We start from the raw sequence: 18,101 nt of genomic DNA, 5'->3' as shown, positions 1-18,101 counted from the left end.
CACGTGGCTGCCTCCTTGTAACAGTCAGAGGATGGGGCCTCAGGTGGCTGCCTCCCATGTAAAGTCAGAGGATGGAGCCTCACGTGGCTGCCTCCATGTAACAGTCGGAGGATGGGGCCTCACGTGGCTGCCTCCGTGTAACAGTAGGTTGGCATCATGGAAATGTATTTCAGGGCTGTCTCTCCCCGCTGCGCCCCTCAGCAGTGGATTTCAGTCCATCTGCCTGTTCTGCTCCCCATCCTGTCTCTGGGGAATCCGCTCACCCCCCCCCACATACACACTTCTTGCCTATACCCCAGTTCTTGTATGCATAAAAAAGTAAATGTTTTCAAACAAAGAAAAAAATCCAAATCAATAAGTCTTAAAAAAAAAAGTTTACAAAAAAGTGCCCCTTGTGCCCAGTTTCCCCTTTGAGAGCTGCGCCCTCTGTGTGCTGGTGGGCAGCAGGGGGCTCCCGGCTGCCTCGGGCGGTCCCCGCGCTCTCCTCCAGTGTCTGAATGCCTCGAAGACAAGTCCTTGCTCGGCAAGACAAAAACCGTAACATGGTCTTGGGACATTTCCATAAGAGCCTGGGCGTGAGGGAAAGACCGTCAGCTGGTCTCACTGTCCTGGGGTCTTGTCTTTTTTCTCAGTTGCTGACCATACTTGGCCCTGAGCTGCCGGAGGCTGGCCTTCTGAAAGTGGGTGTCCCGGGCACCCCAGCCCCGGGCAGCCCCGCCCTATGACCCCTCCACAGCCACAGCTTCCTTCCCCCAGGCAGTCAGGCGAGTTAGGTGGCCCAGGGGAGGGCAGGTGACAGCGAGGGGGAGCCAGGTGAGCCCCGCTCTGACATGGGGAGACTGTGGTGCAGGAAGTGGGTGAGCTGCCGCTTTTCCTGAATGGATTGAGTTAGCCTGAGGTGAATTGCGTTATCTGTAGGAAGAAAGTCCTCCTCACTCTCACAGACCAAGATAAGTTCATTGTCATTTTTTTTTTTTTTTTGGCAGCTTTTCTTGCCAAAGAAGGGAGTGTGACATATTACACCTTTTGCTCAACTGTGATGTTACGTGGACACTTTTCACTATTTCCTCTCTTCAGTAACGTTTTCGGGACCTGGCTGATCGGGGTGGTTTCACCAGTAGGGGCCCCGGGGGAGTCGTGCCGTGCTTTTGTGTCACTTTCGGTTTTTTGAAGATCCTGTGGCTCCCCGGGACCAAAAATGGAGTAAAAATGGCCCACGGACAGGGCCAGTGGGCACACGGCTGACCAGCAGTCCCCCCCTTGGCTTCCAGGGGCTCCTCACCGGCCTCGCTTCACCAGGCCGCATTCCGTTAGAACTGCTAAGACAGCCGTTGTCGCTGCAGGAGCGGTCTGCCCCCTGCATCTGCCAGGCCTCTCCCCAGGCCTCGCCCCCCACAGCTCACCTTCCCAGCCAGCAACACCGGGCAAGCCTTCTCTGCAGACGCTCTAGGGGTCCCGGGTCTGTGGCCCCCGCATCCCGGCGATTCAGGCCCTCCGCGGGTGCCCTGGCCGGGCAGTACCCGCTGCCGCCGCCCTGGGCCCACCAGGTGCCCGTCCTGCAGGCCAGGGCCAGTGTCCTTCCTCCACGCGGCCTCTTGCGCTCAGCGGTCGGGTGTGGCCCGCGCCTTTCGCTTCAGTACTGGCACCGTTTGACGGGCAGCGGTGGCAGCTGCTGCTCGACCAGGCACGTGCTCATTGCTCTCGTTAAATGGCTGTGTGGAAAGGGACACACCTGAGCTCCAGGGGCCAAAACCACCCGGCAAGCCCCCTCCTGATGGGTGGAACCGGAGCTAAAGCGTCCGTCCGCTGGAATCCCGTCTCGGCCTCGCCCGCGCCCCTCCCGTGGGTTCTCTGGGCGAGAACGGTGCCCCCTACGCTGGAGACCTCTAGCGTCCCGTGCCCCAGCATTGACTCCCAGGGCAGCAAGCGGGGTAGCCCTGAGCGCCACCCCGCCCCGCCCTGCCCCTGCCCTGGGGACACTGCTTTGCGGCTCTGGGTTCCTTATTTTGAAAATACTCCAAAGCGCAGCTGTGGTCAGTGTCCGTCTGCCGAGCAGCAGCGGCAGCGGTGGGCACAGCCTGGTCCTGGAGGGCAGTGCGGGAGGAGCAGGCGAGGGGGCCAGCAGGGGTGAGGCAGGGCTGCGGGCAGAGGAGCGGGCTGCTGGGTGGAGGACCAGCTCCTGGGGCTGTTCTGGCCTTCCCACCCCAGCTCCGCCCCGCCCTGCCCGGAGCCCTGGGCAAGGCCGTCCTTGGCCTCAGCACCTTTATGAGCACAGCACGGCATGTGCTCTTATTAGGTGCTTAAGCGAGGCGTTATCAGGAGGACACGACCCCCCTCAAAGCAAGGAGCCAGTTGTCCCATGACATAACCTGGGGAAGTGGAGCTGAGCCTCTGGCAGCCCCAGGGGAGCGTGAAGGCCTGAGGCCACTGGGCGGGGCCTGCCCGCCCCTGCCCACCCTCGCAGAGTTCCCTGTGGGCCACACAGGGCTTCGCAGAGCCGCTGCTGGCGCTGGCCTTTGATCTGGTCGCCCTAAACCCCCCACTTTGCATCCTCCTGTCCCTTAGCACAGGGTTGACAGAGTCAGGGCTGAGCAGGTCAGGGGCACTGAGCGTGCCTTGGCGGGGTGCGTGGTGTGACCTGGCAGGCAGTCTGGGGCGTCAGGGGACTTAGCAGATACCGAGAAACCAACCCCACGTTAGCAGGAGCACAATTTGGAAGGCTCCACTCAAGGCGCGCTGGGCTCCCAGAACTTGAAACGGTGCTTCGGAGGGCACGTGTACACGTGGCCCACACCTGCTTAACCAGCCAGAAGCCGCTTGGTAGGGCAGGGTATACGTGGTGAATAGAGATGGTGGAGTTGGCTATGTTCTGGGCAACTGCAATCATTTATATCGATGTTCGATGTCTTGGAGGAACAGAGAGAGGACGCCCCTCATTGCCTTTGACGGATTTCCAGGGAAACCCCAGTTTAGCATAAAGTCTGCTTTACGCTTGATTCAGTCTCCATCTTCGACAAAGGTGGTGCAACACAACATTTAGAATATGAACTGTATCCTCTCACTGATGGGGAAAGCCCCACCCTGTTGGAGTTGATTCTGAGCAGGACCCCAGCTCCTGACCCAGCTGGCCGCTACGGGCCAGGGGGGGAATTTGCTGCTGCATCGGCCAGCGGGAAGCCCCCCTTGGCCCACAGGATCCACATCTGGTCCACCTGCTTTGCTCTCCAGGCCTCTGTCACGTGATGTCCTGTGCTGGGCCACCCCTTCCCCTTCCCACACCCAAATGCAAACGCCTCAGAGCAGGGACCACAGACCCAGGCGTGCAGCTGGACAACACTCGGGAGTGGGGGAGCACAGTGCTCGTCCCTGGGCGGGGCCTGCAGCCCCGTGGCTCAGTGCCTCGGCGTGTCACAGGCCTGCCACAAACACGCGCCCCAGGCCCGGAGCCCAGGCCCTGCCGTCCTGTGAGGAGCACTGTGTGCTGCTCGGCCTCCCTGGAGTCGAGAAGTTCGGGGGCCACTGGCTTCCTGCTGGCTCACCGCCTCCTGTCTTTCTGGAAGGCCACACCTCCCGCCGGCTCTAGGAACCGAAACAGCTGTTTGAACAGTTTTGTGCATTTTTTCTGAGATAACCTGTGCTGAAGGGAAGACATTTTTTCCCAGTTACTACTTTTACATGTAAAATACACAGCCTTCCACCCCCTCGTTTCCCTGTGGGCCACTTTATACTGCAAAGCTATCCTTTTGCTTTTTACCGACCAGGTAATATTCCTGCCAATGAACCATGATTTGAACAACCACTGACGGACACGCGGTTGCTCCCAGTCTTTTCCCCGCCGAAGGCAGCCCTGGAAAATGTGGCCCCAGGTCTCTGCTCCACCACACTTTTCCACGCACCTGCAGAATACACTTAAAGTGGCTTTACTGGGGAGTGCATTTTGTATAGCCCATAGAGGTGTAGGTGTGTCTGGACAGGCTTTTCTGCGGAAACTGAGTGCTTCAGGTATTCACCACTGCAGACAACGCCTAGGGGCCGTGATCACACGGAGAACTGGCTGCTCAGAGTGGGCTTAGGTGATCGTGAATGTGCAGCTGGGAGCTGGCTGGGGTGGCCGATCCCCGCCCCTGGAGTGAGGCCACACGGTGACTGCTGGCCCAGGCCGTGTCCACAGGGAGACACCTAAAAGGGGCGCCCTTCCCCACGCTCGTCACCCCCCTGGGCCTGCCCCTTCTCTGGCCTGTCCCTTCACACACTGGTGGACAGATAAGTAGGCGGATGCAGGGAGATGGTGCCTGGAGAGGCGAACTGGCACCGAGGAGGTGTGGCGACCACGGGAGAGCGCCCTCCATGGGGTGTTGAAAGCCAAGTGGAAATGTCTTGCAGCCTACAGACAGACAGACAGACAGGAAGGACAAATGCAGGGGCGGGAAGCCATGTGCAGGGCGGAGCAGCGGGCGGGTGTGGGGTGGAGGGGACCGGAGTGCAGCGAGGAGGGAGGGAGGGAGGGAGGGAGGGAGGGAGGGCGGCGGGGCCAGAGCCAAGGGGCCGCCGGGCCTGGGGAGCCCGCCGACTGCTCTGCCTGGGCAACCTCGGCCCTGCGCAGCCCGCACAGGGAGGGCCCACTGGCCCCAGGGCTTGCTCGTGTTTGTCCCTGCCGTCGCGGCTTGGGTTTGGAATGCCGTGATCGTATGTAGGTAGCTCTTCAAAGCAGAGTCTTTGATCCTGGCCAATAAATCAGTTTGGGGTATTTCCCGAAGCTGTGTCTCCGCCCGTGGCAAAGTGGGTGTCTGTGGGCGCATGCTGTGGTCGGCCCAGGTCTCGGGCACGAGGTCCCCGAGGTCCCCGGGCACCGATGCGTCATTCGCCTTCCCGGCCGGATGGAAATACCTACACTCTTGGATTTCGACAGTTCCGCTTGTCTTGTTTCCATAAATGGCTATTCCTGTCCAGCCCGCTCGTCCGCTCCCCTCTGCCTAAGTCCTGCCACCCCACACGGAGCACACAGATGTTTAGTGTCTTCTGTGTACAAATCCATGTCATTTTCTCTCTTTCAGGAACTTTCCTCCTCATTACGGACTGCTTGAGAGTAGTCAGCTCACCAACGTGCCTAGGCAGTAGACGGATTCACGTGGGGACTTGAAAGTCATCTGGAATTTTTTGGGGGAGGGGCGTAGTTTGTGTTCCGTGAGATGTTTGATAAAATGAAGTGCTTTTTGATTTGGAAAGCCTGTTTGCTTAAACAAAAAGGAAGCAAGCGCCTCTTTCTCTGTTCCCCGAGGCCACGCGGGGGGCCACCGAATAAAGGCTGTCCTTCCCACCTGTCCTGCTTTGCGTAAACCTGCGGAGCACAGCCACTCTCTGAGCGCGGCCCTGCCTGGCCGCCCCGCGAGGAGACCGCACGGCCAGGACCGGGGCCCCGACCCTCGGAGTGGCGCCGCTGTCCCCGGGGAGGCTGAAGTGGTCGGCGGACCGGACGGGAGCCTGGGCCCAGGCCTCTCTGGGGCTGGCTGTGGGGCAGGAGGGCCGCCCGCCGACACCGGGGCCCCGGCCTGCTCTTCACATGGGGGTGCGCCGTGACTTCGACACGCCGAGAGGAAGTGTCCTTTGGCCGAAGCTCACACAACACCTTTCCGGGTCTTGGAGATGCCAGAACAGTCTCGCCGTGGCCAAAACACCCGCCCAGCGCAAGGCCACGCCACGTGGCCTCGGGGCCTGGGCTACACCCGCCAGGGGGCCTCATCCTGCTGGGCCCTGAGCTCAGAGCAGATGGGCTTTCTCAGCCCCTCCTGGCCACCCTGCACCCGCGCCTCGGTCATTGGCCACATGCTCATTTCTGCACGCAGAAGTGAAGGGGCTGGGGGAGGCAGAGTTTAAGCAAGAAGGACCTTGAGAGCAGGCGCTGGGTTGCTGTCAAAGGCGAAAGCATCTGGGTTCCCTCTGCCTGCAACTGCCCCTCCCTGCGGGTGGGCCACTCTGGGGCCACCCTGTCTGTCCCCTTCACCTTGACCTTCATTTCGGCCTCTTAGATCGCAGCCTGTGTTACTGACTCATCACACACTTCTGAGGCGCTCTGGGGTGGGGGTAGGGGGGTTCTCCAGCACCAGGGAGCCAGTGGGGAGTGAAGGGAGGGGCTTGCCCCTGGGGGTGCCTTCCAGGGCCCGAGGCCCAGCCACAGAGCCGGAGAGCAGCTGGCCCAGCGAGAGGGCCCTGCCGGAGCTACAAGGTGACCTTCAGCAGGGACCTGAGAGGCCCAGAAACCAGCCACGTCAGGACACCAGCGAATGTCCAGGCGGAGGGTGGGCAGCGGTGTGCTGAAGCGCTGGGCGAGGGAGGCCGAGGCGCCCTGGGGGCCCTGGAGGGTGGATCCGGGAAGAGGCAGGCGGCCAGGTGGGAGCTGCAGGGCTGCAGCCTCAGGGGCCCCGCGCCCAGGGCTCCCCTCACGGGGCAGGGGCCGATCTGACAGAGAAACCAGCACAGCCACGTGTCCAGGGCTTGGGCGTCCAGGGCGTGTCACCCGCCCCTCCGCGGTGTGGCTCCACTGCCTCTCCGGCCCGCCGTCGCCCTGGCAGTTGCCGGCGCCCTGCGGTCACCTCGGTGTGCCTCTGGTCGGCCCTCATGCCAGAGGCTCTCCAGGGAGGTAGGAGCCTCTGGACCTTTGGCAAATCTCGTGTTTTGGCTGGTCTACACACGTTTCTGGGAGGGCAAAGGTCACCTCACTGGGGGTGTTACCTCACTGGGTGTGGCTGGGCAGTGTCCAGGGTCCACACTTGGCCTCCGTGGGCCAGAGAATGCGGCTCGCCCAGGCCTCGGCTGCTACGTCCTGCCTTCACCGGCTGGGGTTCGGGGGCTCACCTCCGCCCCCTACCACACGGGCTCCCCACTGGCACTCAGGAGTGTCCTCATCTCCAAGCGGGTGTGAAAGCCCCTGCGCCCATGGGCGCCACCATCCTCTTCCAGAGTTGCTGGGTGCTCCGAGTGGCCCAGGTCAGCCACGTGCCTCCACTTCTCGGGACAAGGTGCCCAGGGAACAGGACAGGCAGCTGGGTGGGTCAGGGAGGCCAGAGCTGCAAGGCCCCAGGGCCCAGGGAGCAGACCAGTGTCCTGGGGACGCCTGGGCCGCAGTGATCTGGGGGGTCCCAGACTACCCAGTCTCACTTACCCATTAGGGTGTTGCCCAGTTGCGAACCCACACACCACCCTCCAGCTGTCCCTCCAGGTGGTGGTCATTGGTCACTGACCTCCGCTGGCTTCACTGCCCGCTGGGGATTCTTCCAGACACAGCGAGGGCTCACAGGGTCCACACAGATGACCAGGGCTGGGAAAAGACAGCAGCGGGGTGGGGCCAGCCGCGGAGAGTAACCGAAAGAAGCACTGAGATGCCATCTCCTTCCCATGCTGGCCCTGGTCCGGCGCTGGCCGCGCTCTGCTGGCCGCTCGCTAACGGGACGGTTGGAACAGAGCAGTGGAAAGGGCCGCTCTGGTCTCTGACTTTAAAGTCCTTTCTGTGGTTTTAAAACCTGCATCTGGCACCTTTGCCAACCTGCGTTTAACTTTATGAGACCCCAAAGCTAGCGAGGGAACAGCCTGAGCTGTCGAAACGAGCGTGGCCGCCACGCCGGACGGCCCCCCGCGTCCCGGGGACCTGGCAGCCCTGTCCCAGAAACATGCCGTGCGCCCAGGTTTCCTTCCCTGCCAGCCTGCCCGGCGGCTCAGCCCCGGCCTCGCCCTGGGGCCCAGCCGTGTCCCCCCAACTGTGTTTACCCAGCACCTAAACCCCGCAGCTCTTCCCCCAGCGCTGGCCCCAGAGGCCTGTTTTTCAGCCCGCCCTGGCCCCCAGTGCTCTCCCTGCAAAGGCCGCTCATTTGGAGGTGGCAAGTGGGGAGCAGAGCCTTCCAGCTGAGAGCATTCTCCATCACCTGGGGGGGCAGACGCCCAGGCCTGAGCATTGTGAGAGAACGTTCAGGAGCCACAGCTGTCCCGAGGGGCCGGAGCTCGGACAGGTCTTGGCTGGTCTCCCCACAAGCTGCCAGCTGGAGGCTTGGGCCGCGGCGGGACTGAGCATCCATGCCCTGAGTCACTGCCCAGCTGTCTCCAGGGGGGCCATTCTGCGCCTCCCGGAGTCCCCAGGCCGCCTGTCCATCACAGGAGGGCAGAGCTGGGCCCCGGGGCCCAGTCGGCCACAAGCCAGGGCATAGGCGGAGCCTCAGGCCAACACGCCCTGGCGTGGAGGAGCGTGATGTCGCTTCCTCTGCACGCTGTTACTCAGACACAGGCCCCGGAGGTAAAGACAGAGGTCCGGGGTTTTGGGGTACTGCTGAGGGTGGCTCCCGCCGCCCGGGCAGGTCGCTCTGTGTCTGAGCCTGCATCCTGGCCTGCAGGGTGGGGTAGTAGCTAGGTTTCCTGAGGGACTCAGAATGAGGCTTGGCACACTCGATGGACGCCAGCAGCTAGCTAGCGTGGAATCACCCCCGCGTGCACACACACCCGAAGTCCTCTGAGACAGCTGTCCTGTGCCCCGTCCACTGGACAGTGACCCCTTCCTTGCCACCCACCCTCACCACAGCCGCAGCACAGACCGGCACCCCTCAGGCAGCCCCTGCCCACCACCCCGGCACCATGCCCAGTCCTCCCCCAGCCTGGTGGCCCTGGTGGCTCAGCCTCAGTTTCCCTGCTGCTTCCAGAGCCTGCGCTCCCCAGGCCCAGCCTCGAGGACTCCAACCAGCCGGCGGCCCCAGCCACCCCAGCTCCCGCCCAGCCCGGCCCCACAGCCCCGGCCAGTTCCGTTAGTGGCCTCGGCCGGCCCTCTGTGCCGTCTCCTTTCCACACAGCGACCGCCAGCACGCGGGGCCTCAGAGAGACCACGCTGCCACTGTTTCCTTCTACCGCCTCGTCTCTGAACTTGTTTACAGGGTCCTCGGCTCAACAGAGATTTTACATTTCAGGCAATAAAACCTTTCTGTCAGTAAAAGCAAACAATAGCAGCGTGAGGGGAGGCTGGGCCTTCTGCACATCCTGATTTCCAAAGTCATTCCAAAGGATGGCAGAGGTGAGTCCAGCATCCCCTGAGGCGGTGAATGGTGGCACCCTGGGCCGGCGGGGTCCCGAGCTGCCCTGGCCTCTCCCTGGACTCCAGCGGAGGGCGTTCGAGGCCCACATCCAGCCTCAGCTGCTTTCACGGTGAGTCGCTCTGGTGTCCGGGGCGGCCGGGCCCAGGAAGCACCCTCCACCCGGCCCCCACCCCGCGCCAGGGGCCACGTGTCGCAGACGTGGGTTCCCTCTGCTCCCTCACTGCACACCGTGGCACCGGTGACTGCGGTCACGCTGTGGACACTTGAGCCTCCCTCAGCGGCACGCCTGTGCGTCTGCTTCTGCAGCGCCGGCCCCGTTTCTCCGGCCCACACCATGCTCTGCGCTAGTATCATCTCTTACCAGGCAGCTACGCAAATACCAGACGTCCAGTTCCCGTGGTCAAGCAGATCAGCTGCAGCCGGCCCGGCGCGGAGGGGCGTGGGGGCGCGGCTGAGCAGGCACGGGCACTGCCCTTGCCCGTGACCCCACCGGCCGCTTGTTGGGGATCATCTGGCTTCATTCCCCGTCGGCACTGGCCGCCGTGGCCTAAGCTGAGAGGCTCGTCCCCTGCTCGCTCGAGTGGTGCTCGCAAGGGTCAAGCTGGGAGGCAGCCCCCGCCTTCCACCTGCCACAGATGCTGGCCCGGGGCTGCTCGCCCAGGCAGACTCCTGGAGCTCCTGCCGCTCACCCGAGGCAGGGGCTGCAGGGCTCAGCCGGACCTGCAACGCTGTCTGGGGTCTCCGGTCAGGTCAGGCGGAGGGAATCGGCCGAGCCTTGGGGGCAGGGAGGGGCCCGGCTGCACTGGCTACATCCCCCGAGCAAGAGCCGCTACAAGGCTGACCTCCCCGCCTGCTCTGGCTCCAGACGGGTCCAGGCAGCCTCCTCACACCTGGCTCAAGGCCGCTCCGCCCAGGCCCCCCAAGGCAGGGCCTCTGCCCTGCGGGTGGCCAGGCTCTCCCTCCAGCTCTCTGTTCTCTGTGCGCCCCGGGGACGGTTTGCTGTCTGGAAGGGTGCTTCTGGGCTGCAAGCACTCGGGTCCCGCTGTGCCCAGACCTCGAGTTTCCCAGAGACCACCAAGGAGCCGATCCCCATGCGAAGCACACGAGGGTCTTTATCGCAAGCTCGAGCCTGGGCTCCCAACACGCACCGACGCGGCAGCCGAAGTTGAGAGCCCGGAGCTCAGGGCAGGCAGGGTTTCCGCTACAGAAGAGGGGAGCTGCAGCCCCGCAGAGGGGAGGTTTTGCCCAGCAGTACACTGGTTGGTGGACACTGAGCAAAGTTATCTTGTCTTAACCTGGCTGACCTATGCGTAAGACGTGACCTTCGCTACTCGGCCGCACACCTGAGGACACCTGCGTTTCCCTGATACGTGCTGGTCACTTGCCTACTTGCTCACTGGCTGTTGCTATGGGACGAGCAAGATTAGGACATTTACAGTTCAACTCGGCCGTGGCGCCTTGTTGATGACCGAAACTCAGGCCTGGCTGGTTCAGAGCATTCTGAAGCCTGCCATGGCGTCAGTTTGCTCTTCCAGTCCTGGTTATCGTCCCTGGGGGTGGAGGGGCGGGCGGAGGAGGGAGAGCCGGGGAAGCCGCGCCTCTGAGCCCAGCGGGGCAGGTGGCTGTCCCGGGGGCAGAGCGCAGCTGTGTGTGCCCCTGGTCGCTCCTGGTGGGTGCTAGGGGCAGGGCGCGCCCGACTTGTCTCTGCAGAAGGCTGCACATGGCGCACTGTCAGTAGAGACCCCCACTGGGGAGGTGGCCTGGGGTGTGCACGAGCTCCCGAGACGGCTCTGCCCGCCCCTGCTCTGCCACCTCCTGCCAGTGTGATTTGGGAACGTTCCAGAGCCTGATGTGGAAGGCCGGCGGCAGGTCCCTTCAGCTGTGCTGAACCCAAGGGGACAGCTGAGGCAGGACCCCGGGGACAGGCTGCTGCGGGGGGGTGGGCAAGGAGGGCCCCGCACCAGAGGCCCCTGCTAAGCCCCCTGACCCCGGTCTCGTGCCAGCTGCGCAGGGTGGGGAAGGGGCTGGAGCGCAGAGGAGCCGACTGGAGAGGAGGAAGCAGGAGCCGCCAGCCGCCCTCCCGGACAGCGCAGACGCCCGTCTGCCCGGCGACTTCCTATTTATGGCTCAGCCTGGCTCTGCTGTGACCTGCTTTGTAAACAGAAGCAGTGCAGGAGGGGACGGGTCATCGGGGGCAGGGCAGCAAAGGAGCCGCTGACCCCAGACCAGAGGGCCTGATGCGGAGAGTGGGGCGCTGGGGGACAGGCGCCAGGCTCACCCCCTTTTCTAGGGCGCTCTGAAGGGCGTGCACGCCGACAGCTGTTGGGCGGCCTTCCTGGTGTGGGAAGGCCCCTACAAGTGGAGAGCAGGGTCAGCCCGGCAGGGCGAGGAGCAGGTCAGCCCAGGGCCGGAGGAGGGGGCGGCCTGCCGCTGCCGGCCACCGCCTTCAGGCTCGGCGCTGGACCCGGGGCAGCCGTACTGGCAGTGAATGCAGTGGGGGTGACCCCACAAGCTGGGCGCATGTGCGGGGGACCCCGGGCGGCTGACCTTCCTTGTCTTGCCCGAGACCGGGCTTTCCAGGCCGAGGAGGCCCTGTGAGAGGGGACGTCGGGCGGGGTCAGCCCGCTCTTCCTGTGTGCACACAGCCTTCGCCCACCGCCCTGGACAGACGCTGGTTTCCCTCTTCCCATCGACACCCAGGTCGGCTTGGCTACGCGCCGCTGGGTGCCAGGAAGGCAGCCGCAAGCAGGGTGCGCAGGCCTGCACTCGCTCAACGCCCTTCTCCCCACCAGCCTTTCCCTTCAGAGTCCCCCTAAGCAAAGGCCCCCGGGAACACAGTTGGGGTGATGCCAATGGGAGCTAGTGCAGCCTGATTTGCAAATCTGAGATCGCCCTACAAATGCTGCTGTTACTTTATTTTAGCCTGTGGACACCCCTACTCCTGCCGGGCTGCCGGGCCCAGGCCTGGACCGGGCACTGCCGGGACCACTGTACACCCAGGCTTCTTCTCTGTCCTTGCCCTTTGGGTCGGCAAGGGGCAGACGCACCCCACCTGGGACGGCCCTTCAGGGCCAGGCAGCAGCCAGGTCGTCTGGACCTGGAGGTGTCCAAGACGCCCGAGAACCAGGCCTCCGTGCCTGACGTGGGCTTCTGGGGGCCCTCGCTTCTGAGGCTGTGCTCTTGGCACTGTGAGGGGCTGTTATTGCCCCCGGGAAAGCTCTAGATGAGCCAGGTTTGCCCTCTGCTCAGTTGTTTCCAGTGGAAAATGGGAGCCTTGCTCCAAACTGCAAATCCGACCGCACCTTTCGGTCCTGCGGGGCTGAGCCCTGGACACCCTGGACCACTCCCCAGGCTCTCGTGACCCCCCCACTCCCCGGCGCTCCTGAACTAATGACACCCCAAACTATGCTAGACCGAATAATGACCCCCCCAATTAGGTCCACGCCCGAGTCCCCAGGACCTGTGACTGTCCCGCAGATGTCCAAAGAGACTTCCTAGGAGTAATATCAAAGACAAGCCGGGGAAGTTTCTGGAGCAGATGAAGCCGGCGTAGCCACTCAGGCGCAGCTTACTGAGTCTGACTTTGAGACTCGCTTGACCTGGATCGCGTTGCTTGCCTGTGCCTCTGGAACCCTGAGCAGACCCCAGCGTTCCCAGATTGGTCTGGCGGCACCACTAGCCAACTCCCCGTCACTGAAGGCCATTCTCGGCGAGTCCCCACCCCGGGAGAATAAGCGGGGTGCCCATGGGCCGGGGAGCCGGGCCGGCCTGGCCCTCCGGGGGCTGTAGGTGCTCCGGCCCCAGGCTCCCGAAGTTGCAATCTGTTGGCTCCTGCGCGCTTCTTCTGTGATTTCTGAGCTCCTGTCATGGGGTGAGTACATTAAGGCGCGTGAGTAGGGGGTGACCCAGGATTCTCCAGGGGACCACTCTAAGCACAAGGTCCAAGAGGCGAACGGTCACCCAGATCCAGAGGCGGGGCCGGCGCGGTGAGCCAGGGAGGCGGCAGCCCTGGCCGCTGGGAGGAGGGCGCGGGGCTTCTCCCCGGAGCCTTCAGAGGGAGCCCGCCCCTGCGGGCCCAGACGGTAGCCAGGCGGCCACACGGACTGTCTCGCCTCAGAGCGTTCAGGGAATAATCTGCGTCGTGTCCGTTGTTAAGTCTGAGGTCACTGGCTATGGTGGTGCAGGAAACCGGGCACATCTGAGATGACTCTGGGGGTCCCTGAGAGCGGTGGGATGAGCCGGGGTTTGCGGGGAGCTCCCTGGCTCTGCCGAGGCGCGGGGAGACTGCAGGTGACTTACATAACCTCTCTAGCCGCGGATTCTCAAAGATTTCAGGGTTACGGAGAGAATACAGCAGGAGGGGGGTGGTAGGAAAAGCACGTGCAATTTATTTTTCATTTCCCTTAAATACCAAAAACGTTTTCCCTTCAGGGAGAAGGCACTTCATCTCAGTGCCTCTCGGGAGAAATGTATCGCTGCTCTGAGCTATGTCATTAGATTCATAGACGGTGGTGCATTTTATCATTCCTGTTTTCTTATTTTTGGTGCTCTGTCTCACTCCCCATAGAAGGAATTTGGGGTAGTTTCCTGTAGTGCACTATGCTACAGGATGAAAGGGAACGATGAGGCAAAGGGAAGGGAAGTGACTGTAGCTGAGGAAATGAGCTGTCGTTAGAGGAAGCTGAGAGTGGAGAGCAAGACGGATTCCAGAAGACCGGAAATGTCCGGTCCCTGAGCTTCCCGGTGGCTGAAGTGCGTCTCAGGGTTTAAGTGTTCACCAGATACATTCTTCAGGGTGTGTGCAAGAAGACACAGAGCACACCAACTGTACAGCCCCCCAGCAAGCACCCCCATCTCGGCCCTGCCATGCCAGGCTCTAGGAACTCCATCAGGAAACCGAGGGACAGGCCAACCTTGCAGGACCTTTCCTATGTGAGGTCCAAGGGCTCTAAGGCTGGTGGCCACCGTGTCTGCTTTCTCATACGGAAGACTCCAGTTTTCTGGAAGCTTCCATCATGCAGGGCCCTGCTTAGACTTACAGGTTTCCTCAGGGCTCAGCTTTGTGGTTGAGAAATTACTATGCCAAGCTGAGAGACATTTATAGGTAAGAACTCCAGGGGGCGCTCAAGAGCCCCATGCGCCCCCAGAGTCCAGTGAAGGCCAAGGGCAGAGGCTCAGGGAGAGACCTCTGGGGCTCCCTCCTGCCTGTGAGCAGGTGAGGACTTCAAGCTCCACCTTTCCCTGCCTGCCTGTGGCACGGGGGTTTCCAGCTGTCTGCAAGCCCCCTCCTGCTTGAGGGAAGGTGGCCTCCTCACAGCTTGTCGGCGGCTTCTTGAGGGGTCCCACCTGCTCGCTCAGCGCAGGAGGAGCCAGCCAGCATGGTGGGCAGCCCGAGCCCGGCTGATGGCCGCGTCTGTCTGGGCTGGGTTCCCTCGGCGTCGGGGATCCGAGGGGTGGACGGACCTGGGCACCTGGCTCCCCAACCCCTGTAATCCGGGAAGAGCGGGGTGTAGTCTTTCCAGGAGGGGCAGGTCTGAGTGGCCGGTCACCCCGTGCGTGCACACGGGAAAGCTCTTGTCCAGGCCCAGCGACCGGCATTTGGTCGGTGCTCGGCGTACATGCTGGCTGAGCCAAGGGCTGTGCCGGGTGAGAGGGGGCCACCCAGACACCCAGCGTGCGCTTACTTGAGTGACAAACGCCGAGCAAGGAAAAGCTGCATTGGAAAGATGCTGTGTCTTCTTTACTTATTGATGTGTTTGTTCATTTATCATTTATAGTCTGTCTACTCCTTGGAAAGGATTTGAGGAGTCTTACAATATTAAAACACATATAAAAGCAGCCAGGGGGGAAAACGCTACACAAAATCAAGATCGTTTAAAAGCAGCCGCAAAAATATGTGTGTAGCAGGTACGTGGGTCGCACGCAGCCTCCGAGGGGCTCCTGCAGCTCCGGGGTAGGAGGCAATGGGGGGCGGGGGGCGCACGTTAGTCCCGGGGCTGCCAGCTGGCAGAGCCAGGGAGGCGCAGGCTCTCCCTTCCTTCCCTCGCCAGCCCTCGCCCGCCCTCGCCCGCCGCACCTGCTCTCCCCTCCCCCGCCGCACCAGCCGCCCACTCCTGCTGGACCATCGAGGGGGCAGCTGGCCACGTTGTCTATTCCAGACGTGAACTGCCTCCTCCCAGGTTCTCACCCCGCCTTGGCCGGCGGACAGCCCCGGGCGTGAGACTGGCGACAGTTCACGGTCAAAGTGGGCGCATCTGTCTCCGTGAGTTGAATGACTGACAGTGACTTCACCTGGGCTGGTCATTGTTCACGGAGGCAGGCGGCTGTCGCCCATGCAGACCCTCGGAAGGGTGAGAGAGGGTGGGGCCGGCGGGGCTCCCCGCCCTGTCGGGGACACGGTCCCCGGAGGTGTCAGGGTGCAGGGCTGTGTGTGAGCTCCTGTGATGTTGATGCCGCTGCCTCCTCTCAGCTGGGAGAGAGGGGTGGGGAGAGGGTGTGCGGAGGGGCAGCTTCTGCGCTCTGCTCCAGGCTTCTGTCATGCTGGGGGTGACTCGTCCCCACATGGGCCCGCCACACCGGTGAGGGACGCAGGAACTTGGACATCAATGAAGCTGGAGAAAAGAGCCCCGGAGCGAGTGGGTGAGGCCTCTCTGGATCTGGGGAGGACAGACAGCGGCCAGCCAGTGGTGCTGGCCCCACGGGTCACCCTAGAGACGGTCACCCGTCCGCAGGAGAGCCCTCGCCCCCGGGGTAAACATGCTGCCCAGCCTCCCCCACAGAACTGCCACTGCTCCCAAGCCGCCTCCTGAAACAGCACCGACGAATGGCTTGCACATCCCGGCTGACGGGGAGCTCACTACCTCGCCACGCCTTCCTCGTCGACAGCTCTGACAGGAGTAAGAACAGGCAATCTGGGCCGCAGGCTCCCGTGCTGTCCGGCACAGGAGGCCGTGGAGAGCTGGTCATCCACACGTATAGCCGCAGTGGCCAGCCGGTGCTTGGCACACAGCCAGGCTCGTCACAGGTGGGGTGGGGGTGGGGAGGGCGGGCAGGCGCTCGTGTCGGCCTAACCCCTGCTGTCTTCTTGCTTCTGTCCCTCAACCTTGGATCCATAAAGAATAGACTTGACCTCTCAGTCACCTGAAAATCCCCCCAGAAGGTGATGGTGACCTTCACACCCTGGGCCCCCAAACCACTTCCAGGGGCTCTCCTCTGGCCTTTACACCTCGTTTCCGGACTCCACACTGCCAGGCCAGGGGACGGGGTGGAACATCCGAGTCTCCTGACACGGAGGGTGAGCAGAAGCCTCACTTGGAAGGAGAGCATGAGAGGGCCTAAGCCAGGGCGCCCCCGGCCCACACAGATTCTCTGCCTCCAGGCCAGGGCCAAGGTCAAGCCACGGGTGTCCTCCTGTGTTCGGCCTGGAGCCCTCAGGCCATCGCTGCAGCAAGCCCACTCTGCTGGCATTCGCGGGCCTGGGCTGGACCCTGACCCATCCGATGGCCAGGTGGGGCAGGGCGGGGCTCTGTGATTTTCAGTCTCCCTCAGTGACCTCAGGGAGAAGGCTGTAGCGCAGCGACTGGCCATACTTTGCTGAAGTTTCGGGGGCAGGGGCAGGCCCCTCTCCAAGCCCCTCTCATCCCGAGGCCTCCTTCCTCCCAGTCTCGCACTGCCTTCCTCTGTCTTCTGGGGGCTCAGCCAGTGTCCTGGGCCTGCTCCCCGAGCCCCGTGGACGGTCCTGGAGGAGGGCAACAGGGTGTCCCTTCAGAGCTGCCCCCGGGCTGCAGCTACAGTCAAGTCAGTGCTGATTATTAAGCCAGAGGGGAGCAAACACCGTCTCCAAAAAGCCGGAGCAGACTCTGTGGCTGCGGGCCACACGCCTTGTCGCCCCCGCTCACAACACTGCCCGCGGAGACAGGTGCTGGGCCGGAACTGGCCCTGGGGACGGCGTGGCCACTCAGCTTTGGGGTGAAGAGTCACGCAGGGATCGGTCCTGGGAGGCCAGAGCACCTCTGGCCTCTGGGCTGTGTCGGCCCCGCCCCTGCACAGTCCAGGTAGATGTGCCCACTCCCAGTGTCCAGTGAGGGCGCAGCCTGGTTCTGAGGGAAGGCGCTGGGCTGAGAGCGTTCTTGGAATTATGGATGCATCTCACTTAAGCCTGAGCGTTCTGCTAGTTAAATGTGAACATTATCACCCTTTCCACCTATGATGAAGCTGAGTCCCAGCAAGTGGGGGACCCCAGGTCCACACCGTGGTGTCTGGCCCCTGACACTCTGGCCTGTACTGTGGCGGGGTGTAGGTCCCAGCATCGTCTATCAGGGCCCAGCGTGTGTGAGTGGGACCCTCCATCACCCCTTCTGGCTCCCAGGCATGAAGACACAGAGCTTGAATGGGGGGCTGGGAGGTTCATCCTCATCTGGGCCTCCCGGAGAGCCCTGCTCTGCACTTAGGTGGGATGACACAGCGACCTTCTGATCAGAAAGAACAGGCAAGGCGGAGAATCCATGCAAAGGCCAGAGCCCAGCTTGATGCAGAGGCGCCAGGTAGCTCCCTAGGGGACGAACGGCCCTGGCCCACCGTGCTGAGCGGGCAGTCTCCGGGGTCCAGAAGCTCTGCCGACCTCATGGCATCTGGCAGCAGTTCTGGGGGGCAGGTGACATCACCAGCCCCTGCCACCGTCACGCAGTGAACCCCAGAGAGAACGCCTCACAGGCTGTCCAGCTGGTGATGGACATAGGAAAGGAGCCCACGTGGAGAAATGGATACAGTTTCTGCATCTTGTGAGATGGGAAGGAGTTGGATAGACGGGTGGGAGAGAAGACGAATTCAGATGGGGAAGAAGAGCAGGAAAGAAAGAGAGGAGACTCGAGGGTGGTCAGAGGACAGAGAGCTGCGTGCAGGCTGGAGGGCGAATGAGTTGCCCATGTAAGTGCTTGACTCCCGCTGACGGCACCTGACTTGCTGGTACGGATAGGCAGTGCACACTGGTGAGAACACGCTGAGTGCTAACACCCAGCTCCGCAGCCCTCCCGG

The 18,101-nt window shown here is 62.7% G+C and overlaps 1 protein-coding gene across 1 annotated transcript in view; it reads left to right on the top strand.

Moving 5' to 3' along the window:
• The window catches only part of KHDRBS3 (KH domain containing, RNA binding, signal transduction associated 3), a 118,746-nt gene extending 113,452 nt beyond the window's left edge, over window positions 1-5,294 (top strand). The window contains exon 11 of the mRNA XM_012722898.1: window positions 5,055-5,294. The gene's annotated coding sequence lies outside the window, so the exon portion shown is untranslated. The remainder of the gene's footprint in view (window positions 1-5,054) is intronic.
• The last annotated feature ends 12,807 nt before the right edge of the window (window positions 5,295-18,101 follow it).

Source organism: Condylura cristata, unplaced genomic scaffold (assembly GCF_000260355.1).
Source record: "Condylura cristata isolate star-nosed mole 26May11 unplaced genomic scaffold, ConCri1.0 scaffold00009, whole genome shotgun sequence".
Taxonomy (NCBI): Eukaryota; Metazoa; Chordata; class Mammalia; order Eulipotyphla; family Talpidae; genus Condylura; species Condylura cristata.
This window is presented reverse-complemented; position numbering and strand designations above follow the sequence as displayed.